The sequence below is a fragment of the Acinonyx jubatus genome, chromosome B3, assembly GCF_027475565.1.
Source record: "Acinonyx jubatus isolate Ajub_Pintada_27869175 chromosome B3, VMU_Ajub_asm_v1.0, whole genome shotgun sequence".
NCBI lineage: Eukaryota > Metazoa > Chordata > Mammalia > Carnivora > Felidae > Acinonyx > Acinonyx jubatus.
The window spans coordinates 129443846-129454693 of record NC_069386.1 but is presented as its reverse complement, the minus strand read 5'-3'; positions in this window follow the sequence as shown (position 1 = coordinate 129454693).

Genomic DNA, 10848 nt, shown 5'->3' with positions numbered 1-10848 from the left:
GCTCAAGCCCTTTGATTTAACAATTGGCTTGAATGCCTTTGTTGGGTGTGCACATTGCCATTTACTGACCTTCTCGATCAAACCACAAGAAGTCTTATACATAACTGCAAAATATGTAAATTTTACTTCCTTATCTGTCAACTCAATGTATTTACTGTTTTGATTACTGTGGCTGCTGTCCCTCTGGCAAATAGCTCTCTTAGTTACCTTACAGTGGAAAAAGCATGGATTTGGAATCTCACTTGGATCCTGCCACTAGTCAGGTGAGTTACATTAGCAAATTACCAGGCCACTCTGGCCTTCTGTCTCCTCCTCTATCATCAGAGGGGCTGAAACCAGTGATGTATATATAGACATAAGAGTGAATGGGTCTAGGACTCACTTATAGACATTGGCTCCCAGGAGACACAGCCAAGTAAATAGTATACTTGTATCTTCTGACCAGAACCCCAAAAATAAGAAATAAAAAAACTAAAGGGAAATTTATTATTTCCTAATGACACAAGACAAAACAAAACAAACTCCACAGGTCATCTTTGAAGAATGCTAGGGAGCCAGCTTCTTGGTACATAAAGAGAAAGGATTGAGCATCTACCCTGTCTCTCCTGTATCATCGATAATCAAAGGTGATCAAATAGTTTATGAGGGAAAGTTCTTTATACAGTAGTTCCAGCTAATAAATGCAAACATAGTGGTAGAATTAGAATAGCACCATTTTGCAACTGCAGATGATGATTCTAGGCATTGATCATGAATGAGCATAGAACAGCTAGGGGGCAGGCTAACAGGAAAGTTTATAATGGGTAGATCAGGTCAATAACTCCTGAAAGCATTGGTCGATCTTAGTGTCACACAAAAAGATATCCAGGCATTAATGCGATACAATGCAGTCCCAATCCCCACCTAGAAAGTGTTCTTCCCAAAACTACTGAAGCTGAATCTACTTGAGGTCTAATCTCTAGTTTACAGGAAACACGGAAGGTAGGAGCATATTGAAGACACCCAGGGATGGATTAAAATCCAAGAAATTCTACCAGGCAAATGATCTGAGCTGGTTTCCTCAATAAATAAACTAAAAGGAAAGAAGGAGAGGGAACTCATAGATTACGAGAACTAAGATAAGTATGAACCGAATACGGAATGCACATTTTGTTTGCATCTTGTTTCAAACAACCAACTGAAAAAAGAAACTGTGTATGAGACCACTGGGGTATTTTTTTTTTCTTAATTTTAGAGAGAGAGCACGTGCGAGGGGGGAGAGAGGCAAAGGGAGAGAGAGGGAGACTCTTAAGCAGGCTCCATGCTCAGCATGGAACCCGACACAGGGTTCCATTCCACGATCTTGGGATCATGACCTGAGCCAAAATAATAGTCAGATGCTCAACCAACTGAGCCACCCAAGCGCCCCAGACAGTTGGGGGAAATTTGAATACTTGTTAGATATTCGATACTATTAAGGATATTTTGTTAACTTTTAGGTAACATATGGCATTTTGTGATGCTAATAAAAAAGCCACCTTTTGAAGTATTTTTGATGGAAAATATGATGATTAGGATTTGCTTCAAAATGATCCAGTGCCAGGGTGATGGATGGAAGCAGAGATGAAACCACTTTGGCTGTGTATTGGCGATTATTGAAACTGGGTTTGGGAAACAATGAAGGTTCGTTATATTATTCTCTCTGCTTTTGGGTGTGTTTGAAGATTTCCTTCATTTAACTGTCCTGACTAAACTGGACACCTACTATTTGTACAGGATTTTGGATCTATATTTTTTCAGTTTCTTGTGGCTGCCATAACACATTAACACAAGCTGGGTGGGTTAAAACAACAGAAAGGCATGCTCTCACAGTGCTGGAGTTTAGAAGTCTGAAATCCAGCAGGGTTGTGTTCCCTCCAAGGGCTTTAAGGGAGAACTCATTTCTTGCCTCTTCCAGCTTCTGGGAGCTGCTGGCATTGCTTGCCTTGTAGTTGCGTCACTCTGGTCCCTGCCTCCATGGTTACATCATCTTCTCTTCTGTTTGTAATCTCCCTCTGTCTCACTCTTTTTTTTATTTTTTATTTTTTTTAATGCTTATTTATTTCTGAGAGACAAAGCATGAGCAGGGGAGAGGCAGAGAGAGGGAGACACAGAACCTGAAGCAGGCTCTAGGCTCGGAGTGGTCATCACAGAGCTCGACAGGGACTCAAACTCACTGACCTCGAGATGGTGACCTGACCCAAAGTCAGACGCTCAAATGACTGAGCCACCCAGGCCCAGGCACCCCTCCCTCTGTCTCACTCTTATAAGGACATGTGTCATTAGATTTAGGGCCCATTCAAAGAATCTTGGGTGATCCTTAATTAATTAGGTAATTAATTAATTATTAAAGTTTTTATTTAAATTACATACAGTCTAATATTAGTTTCATGTGTACAGTTATAGTGATTCAACACTTCTACACAACAGCCGGTGCTCATCACAAGAAGTGCCCTTCATAATCCCCATCACCTATCCCACCCATCCCCCACCCTCTTCCCTCTGGTGACCATCAGTTTGTTCTTTAAAGTTAAGAGTCTGTTTCTTGGTTTGCCTCTCTCTCTTTTTCTCTCCCTATGATCATTTGTTTTGTTTCTTAAATTTCACATATGGGTGAAATCATATGGTATTTAATTACATCTACAAACACCCTTTTCCCAAGTAAGGTAATATTCACAGTTTCCTAGGATTTGGATGTGGACATATCTTTTTGGGGGTCACCATTCAACCCACCACAATGACAGACTTCAATAAGAAGATTTGAAAACTAATAACCAACATGAGTGTTTCAGTTTTTCTAAATTTGATATTAAAGAATAACTGTCGGGGGACCACTGGCTGGCCCAATCAGTAGAGCATGTGAGTCTTGATTTTGAGGTGGTAAATTTGAGCCCCACATTGGGTGTGGAGATTACTTAAAAAAACACACAAAAAAAACCCCAACTATCAGAGTTACCCTTAATTCCAAATAAGTGAAATATCCTTGATGTCTTTCTTTCTACTTTACCACATAGGCAAGTCTTATGGTTTTTACTTCCAAAATTTAAATAAAACCTATTTTTTCCCCATTGACACTTTCAGTGACTTACTCTTATTTATCATATTCTACAGTGGTCTTTTTACTGATCTTCCTGGCTTCCAACCTTGTCTCACTTCATTCCATTCTCTACTCGGAAGCCAGTGTAATTAAAAACAAAACAAACTCCACAGATCTAATCATTGCTCCTTCCTTGCTCATTACCTGAAATGGTGGTCCGTGCTTCCAGAATAAAATCCAAACTCTTTACCATAGCTTCAAAGCTGGGAGTAATTCAGACCCTAACTCTTTGTCTACACATGTCTGGGGCCATTCTCATTCTTCTCACAACTGTCCACCCCTCTGGCTTCTCTTCAACATGCTCAACCCAATTCCACCCAATGTAATCCCTAAAAAGAAACTAGGAAGTCTTTACCTAGAATTCTATTGATAATTGGATAAGTTGTTTTAAAAAACAGGAATAGTAATTTATGTTGAATACAAATACATTAGAAAACATGTAAACAAAATGTAAATGCTCTCCTCCCATCCCCCCCACCATCCTACCCTCTAAGATCATGACCTTTTGGGTTACATTCTTTCAGAACGTATGTTTAAATATCATAAATACATTATTATATAACTTGGTAACCTGCTTTTTTCTACCTAACAATGAATTGAGAATCTGTTTTCATGTTATTACATACATAGCTTTATCATTATCTAGGGTTTTGATCCATATTTCCAAATCACCCCAACCAAAGACTTGTACCAACTTGCATTCCTACCAGCAGTGCATATATGTGCTCACTTCCCTACATCTCTGGAAATTTTTGTAATCTGTGTCAATCTGAGAGATGAAAAACAGCACCCTATTGTTTCAATTTGCATTTCTTGGATGGTGGTGAAGTTGAATTTTTTTGTTTCTGATATTGCTCACCTGTAGATCTTCATGATTGTGTAATTAAAAGTGTTTGCTTGGGGCACCTGGGTGGCTCAGTTGGTTAGTTGTCTGATTCTTTATTTTGGCTCAAGTCGTGATATCGCTGTCAGTGCAGACCCTGCTCAGGATTCTCTTTCTGCCCCTCTATCATTCATGTACATGATCTCTCTCTCTCTCTCTCTCTCTCTCTCTCTCTCAAATAAATTTTAAAAGAAGTGTTGCCTTACATATTATTTTATTTTTACCTTTTATATTTTAGAGAGCACGATTGGGGGAGGGGTGCAGAGGGAGAGAGAGAGACAGAGGGAAAAAGAGAAAATCTTAAGCAGGCTCCAGGCTCAGCTTAGAGCCCAACTTGGGGCTTGATCCCATGACCCTGGGATCATGACCTGAGCGAAATCAAGAGTTGGACTTCCAGCTGACTGAGCCACTCAGGTGCCCTAATGTTTGGTTACATTTTAAAATTAAATATCAAACTATCTACGGAAGAGTCACATAAGCCACTCAGCAGCACTGCTTTGTAGAGACCCCACCACCATGTCCTGATGCCTTAAAACTGTTCATGTTTGTGTATTCAAGGGTATAGTCTGGGCTTTATTGTTTTCATTAGGGAATTCTTTATTTTCTTCTTGTAAGATGTGAGTTATAGAACATCACTCACAAGTGCAGATGCATGAGGCACATGTACCCCAATGTCTATAGCAGAACTTTCAACAATAGCCAAATCATGGAAAGAGCCTAAATGTCCATCAACTGATGGATAAAGAAGTTGTGGTTTATATATACAATGGAATACTACTTGGCAACGAGAAAGAATTAAATCTGGCCATTTCCAGATGGAACTGGAAGGTATTATGCTAAGTGAAATAAGTCACTCATAGAAAGACAGATACCATATGTTTTCACTCATAGGTAGATCTTGAGAAACTTAACAGAAGACCATGATGGAGAGGAAGGGAGGAAAAAAGTTACAGAGAGGGAGGGAGGCAAACCATAAGATACTCTTGGATACTGAGAACAAACTGAGGGTTGATGGGTGTAGGGGAGAGGGAAAAGTGGGTGATGGACAGTGAGGAGGGCACTTGTTGGGATGAGCACTGGGTGTTGTATGGAAACCAATTTGTCAATAAATTATATTTAAAAAAAAAAGAAAATCACTCATGATATTCATGGTACCATGTCTGATATGATGCTGTAGATTTTCAAATGTACTGCTAGCTTACTTATGGCTGTGATACAGCAGAATTACAGAAGGAATTACAACAGAAATACATTTAACTGTCCAAGGTCCTGAAATCTCACATACTTTTATTCTACAATCATGTGTATTATTTTGAACTCTGAGTGACTTTCTATCATTTCATACTTCTTATGTCCTCTTTCATGTATGTTTTTCTAAGGTTATACATTTGAGTGTGGATCAGTTGACTAAATAGAACAATTTTACATGTCATAGAGTGCCACAGTTTTAAGAGCTACTTAAAAAAAAATCCAAAACAGATAAATGTGCTTACAATTGTGATTGGAGACCAAGTATCTTCAAACATAAGTGGGGGCACCTGGGGGGCTCAGTCAATTGAGTGTCCAACTTTGGCTCAGGTCATGATCTCACGGTTCATGAGTTTGAACCCTGCTCTGTGCTGACACTCGGAACCTGGAGCCCGCCTTGGATTCTGTGTCTCCCTCTCTCTCTGTCCTCCTCCTGCTCATGCTCTGTCTGTCTCTGTCTCTCAAAAGTAAATAAACATTAAAAAAAATGATAAAAACATGAGTGAGCATGATCCAAGCCACAGCTGAACAGAGACCTAATTACAAATGGAAATTTTAAAGAAAGAGGTGAGCAGACCTCTTTAAGATCCACATCAGGGATATAAATAAATTATATGATCAACTCAAAAATCAGGAGTGCTATACTTAAAATTAAAAAAGAACCTGTAAGGCAAAAGGGACATGTGGAAATAATGTTTTGCTTTAATGGAAAATATGGAGAGCCAAGGAACAGGATGTACCATTTCATGAAAAGGAATAGTGACATTGGAAAGACACACAGTTTGTACTATTTTTGAAAAATCTAGTCCTTACCAAAAACAAAGGTCAGCTGTGATCAGATATGTGGCTCATACACCATCTGTGATGGGAGGAGGAAAGTCAAACTAGACCAAGGAAGGAAGTGTCAGCATTTATTGAATGAATGAGCACTCTATGTAGCTTTATAAAAATAGGCCCAGTGCAAAGAGAAAAATAAATTAGAAAAGATAGTTCCTTTCTCTCTGAAAGAGATAGGGCAGACACAGAAAGAGAGGACTCAGAATCCCAGAGTTTAACCCTTTCTTTGAACAACAGCTCAGAAAGGCTAAGTGACTTGCTCAAGATCACACAGCTTATTAAGAGCAAGACTGGGGCTAGGAATTGGTAGTTCTAGTCTCTATCATGGTGGTCTTTCCAGTTGGACGGCTGTCCTATATGCAAAAAGTGTAACATTCATGTGAATAAGCATGCACCAGAGTTAGATGCAAAAAGAGACAACAAAATGGAAAGATGATAGAATTAATGGCATGAGAAGGAATTTTGCAGTGTGAATCAGGGGAGATGTGTCAGGTTTGATAAAAGTTTTAAGGAGGGCAATGAAGAAGACAGAGGTGGTGGTAGGTACAAAGTTACTGAGGGGAGCCCCATTAGCCATATTCAAGCATATGAGTCCAATCAGAGAAAGGGTTGGAGGAATGTGTTCAGCAAATAAAGGACAAGAGTATCATAAGTGCTCAAATAACCAGGCTGCATCTGAAACAAGGAGTTTCAGATAACTAAAATTTCTGGTTACGCACCTTTGCTTTTCTCCCCCCATAAGCCACACTGTCCACTATGGTTGAAAATGTTTCTCAAACATGGTATTCCATTTTCTGAAGGCTTGAGGCCTATCAGGATATTTCTGTTCCAGTTCTGACTCTGTCACAGACCAGCTGTTTGGCCTTGGGAAAGTCACCTTACCTCTTAGAACTCCATTGCTGAATCTGTAAAGCTACGGGCTCCATGCCAGACTTTGAATTTTTTAAAATATTTATTTATTTTGAGAGAGAGAGAGAGAGAGAGAGAGAGAGAGAGAGAGAGAGAGAATCTGAAGCAGGCTCCAGTCTCTGAGCTGTCAGCACAGAGACCAACATGGGGCTCGAACTCACCAACTGTGAGATCATGACCTGAGCCTAAGTTGGAGGCTTAACCGACTGAGCCACCCAGGTGCCCCTCCAGTGACGGACTTTGCGTGAAAGAACCACTTGAGGCTCTTGTTAAAGGAGTAAATCCCCGGACAACCATCTTAGGTCCATTGAAACAGGATCTCCAGAAGAAGCATTTGGACCATGTAATCTTTTTTTTTGTTACCAGGAAAGTTTGGAAAGCTCTCATACATGATGTCTGACGTTCGTTCTACTAATGATTACATTCTATGATTCAGCTTTCTCACTGGAATAAGCTCAGACTTTCTAAAGCAATTGCATCTTTGTTCGACGGACTGGGGATCACTGCCAGTATAAACATTGTAAGAATCTGTAGCTTTGCATGGAGAAAGGGAAGAAAAATGGACAAATGCTCTAGCTTCCAGTTATCTCCTTTTGAATATAAAATTTAACAAACGAGCTCTCTGATGTCAGCTTTAAAAATTCTATCTGCCAGAAAAGACACTCTATCTTCAATGTGCCTGAGTTACAAATAAAAGTCTCAGCATCAAAGACAGAAAATAGTAGGTGATGCTATCTCCTAGGGATAAAGTAGAAGAGAGCAAAAAATCTCTGTAAATTTCACATCCTCTCAGTAGTTTTTCTATTTTTTAACATCTATTTTATTTTCAGTTTTCTAAAAGTAGGCTCCATGCCCAGTGTGGGGCTTGAACTCCTAACCCTGAGATTGAGAGCCCTGTGATCTACTGACTGAGCCAGTCAGGTACCCCAGGAGTTTTCCTAATACAATAACAACTTACGCAGCTGGTCAGAAGTAGAAGGTGATATTTTATAATTAAACATATTTAACATTAATATTTTAGAATTAAATTTATTATTTCCATCATTCATGGCACAAAAGCAGTGGAGGCATCACTGTAATATGAAGTTCAAGCCTAATGGTATAGATTTCATGAAAGAACATGGCTAGGATGTTGAAGAGCTATGATAGTTTGATCTTCTACTAACTGAGAAAAATAAGGAAAACAAGAAAACCTGAACATGTCCGGAAATGATAAACATAATAATTATATATATGAATAAATGAATAGTAATAAAGTACTTTAAAGTTAATTTGAATTCATGTATGGTATAAAGTACTAAATATTTTTTCCCCCAAATTGACCTTGAATAATTGGAACCCATCATATACTCCTGCTCAATATATCCATCTACATATCTTATATAAGGGGCCAGAACATACAGTTATGAAGTTTCTGCATTGCACCAAGCTGAGGGGACGAATGGGGGCTGAGGTCCATTCCAAGTTTTTGACACAGTGCTGTGCTTCCTGATATCAGTATGTCCTCCCCCACCTGACTCTGCATTCCCAAGGAGTGTCCTCTGACTTGAACAAAGGCACTGTCTACAAATCAAGGCAGTGCCATGGTGCTTTTTCCACTGGAGGGAGTGCCACTCACTAATAGCCATTTAGGCTAGCAGGAACTTTGTTTATATTATCATACAGGATAGCAGTGGCCATCTAGACTGGCAGCGACCTTATGTATATACCAGCAAATATAGTCTTTGACCCTTCCAAGATGTTGCTGAGGGCAGATTTAATTCAGTGAGTTCTGATGAGCCAAGATTTTACTTTGGTCCAATGGATGGCGGGATAGTAATTGACGGTGGTTTTCTAAAAATGTTGGGTTCTTTCTAACTGAAGGTTATAGTCACTTAGAACTTTATGGAATCCAGGGATATGGCTCTTTGGAAACTCTTTTTGAAGAATTATGCCCCATATTTAGAAAGAAATGAAAAAGAATTACCTTCCATAAAAGATATAATAAGACTCCTAAAAATTACAGTTGTCAGCTTAACTTTGATTCCTGATGAAAAGGGTGGTACAGATCAGTAATTATTTTGCAGGTCTGAGTGGATCAATATTTCAATATGTATCAGGAACTTTATATGACTATTTTTAAAACACAGTATCAGAATCTAAATATAAAAGCATTACGTAAACTGGAAGGAGATCCTCTTTCCATAATCAGCATTATTAATCGACCAGCAGACCTAGCAACATAATGTGGTTGTGCAGAAGTGGGTAAGACCTGGAAGGATCAAAGTAATTTCAACAAGGCTGTTTATCTGACTAACTACTTCAAGATGGCCACATGTTTGGTATGGTTTGGTGTGACTTCAGGGACAATAACAAAGATGTTATCCCACCTCCTTTCCTACACCTTTTCCCCAATACTTATTTTATCTGTTTGATGATGCCTGATGGCCTAAGATTCATAGTCACTTTAAGGGGGGGAGAATATAAAGAACCCCAAAGCATAGGGCGATGTCAATGCAATGGGAAAAGGATAGAGATGGTTTAGGCTACCATTTTGAGTGAAACTGACTACTCCAGAGATCAAGATAACTTTATGTAATTAGCTCTGGGTAACGGATGGCAATTTGATCTAGACATGAATGGGGGCCTGGTTTGAGTTCTACTGCCATTCCTAACTAGCCATGTTTACTTAGACAAACGGTTGTCCCCTCTGAGCTCCAGTTTCCCCCTTAACAAATATGTAGGTGCCTAATACATGCCAGGTTTTGTTTTAAGTGAAGTCAGGATGATAATAGTAACCATCTCCTAGGATTGTTATGAGAAATAAATGGGGTAATCTTAACAAGTGCTTGCTATGTGCCTGGCAGGGTAAGAATAGTCTGATGGATTACGTACTAAGAATGATCCTGTATATTTGTAGATGTCTGCATAGCTTACAAAGTACTTTCATATCTATTGTCTCCTTAAGCAACCCTAGAGGTAAAACTAGCCACACATTTAGTACCCCATTTTGTAGATGAAGAAACTGAGTGAAGCCTCGTAAATTCCCCTGCTTGGTTGTACTTCCTACTGAAGGGGATGGCTGGCTAAAATACGTGTAAGTTGGCCGAATACTTTGTACTTATTACTTATCCTTATTTTATAGACAGGGAAACTCAGTAAGGCTTAGACAGATTTAAAAAATTTTTAAAGAAGTTTATTTATTTTGAGAGAGAGAGAGAGGGAAAGCGTGAGTTGGGGAGGGGGGCAGAGAGAGAGGGAGAGAGGGAATTCCAAGCAGGTTCCATACTGTCAGCGTGGAGCCCGACATGGGACTCAAACCCACAAGCCAGGAGATCATGACCTGAGACAAAGTCAGACGCTTAACTGACTGAGCCACTTAGGTGCTCCAAGGCTTAGAGAGATATTGATGCTCTTCTCTGAAATTTGTAGTAAAAAAGATGCTTTTAAGTGGGGTGCCTGGCTGGCTTGTTTGGTGGAGCATGCAACTCTTGATCTCAGCGTGGTGAGTTCTAGCCCCAGGTTGGGTGTAGAGATTACTTAAAAATAAAATCTTGCAAGGGGCGCCTGGGTGGCTCAGTCGGTTAAGCGTCCGACTTTGGCTCAGGTCATGATCTCACAGTCCATGAGTTCGAGCCCCGTGTCAGGCTCTGTGCTGACAGCTCAGGGCTTGGAGCCTGCTTCGGATTCTGTGTCTCCCTCTCTCTCTGCCCCTCCCCTGCTCATGCTCTGTCTCTCTCTGTCTCAAAAATAAATAAAAACATTTAAAAAATTAAAAAAAATAAAATCTTGCAAAAAAAAAAAAAAACCCCAAAGATACTATTAAGAAAAGTATGAGTTGGCCAAATTCGTGTATATACTGGTAGAAGGGTAGATG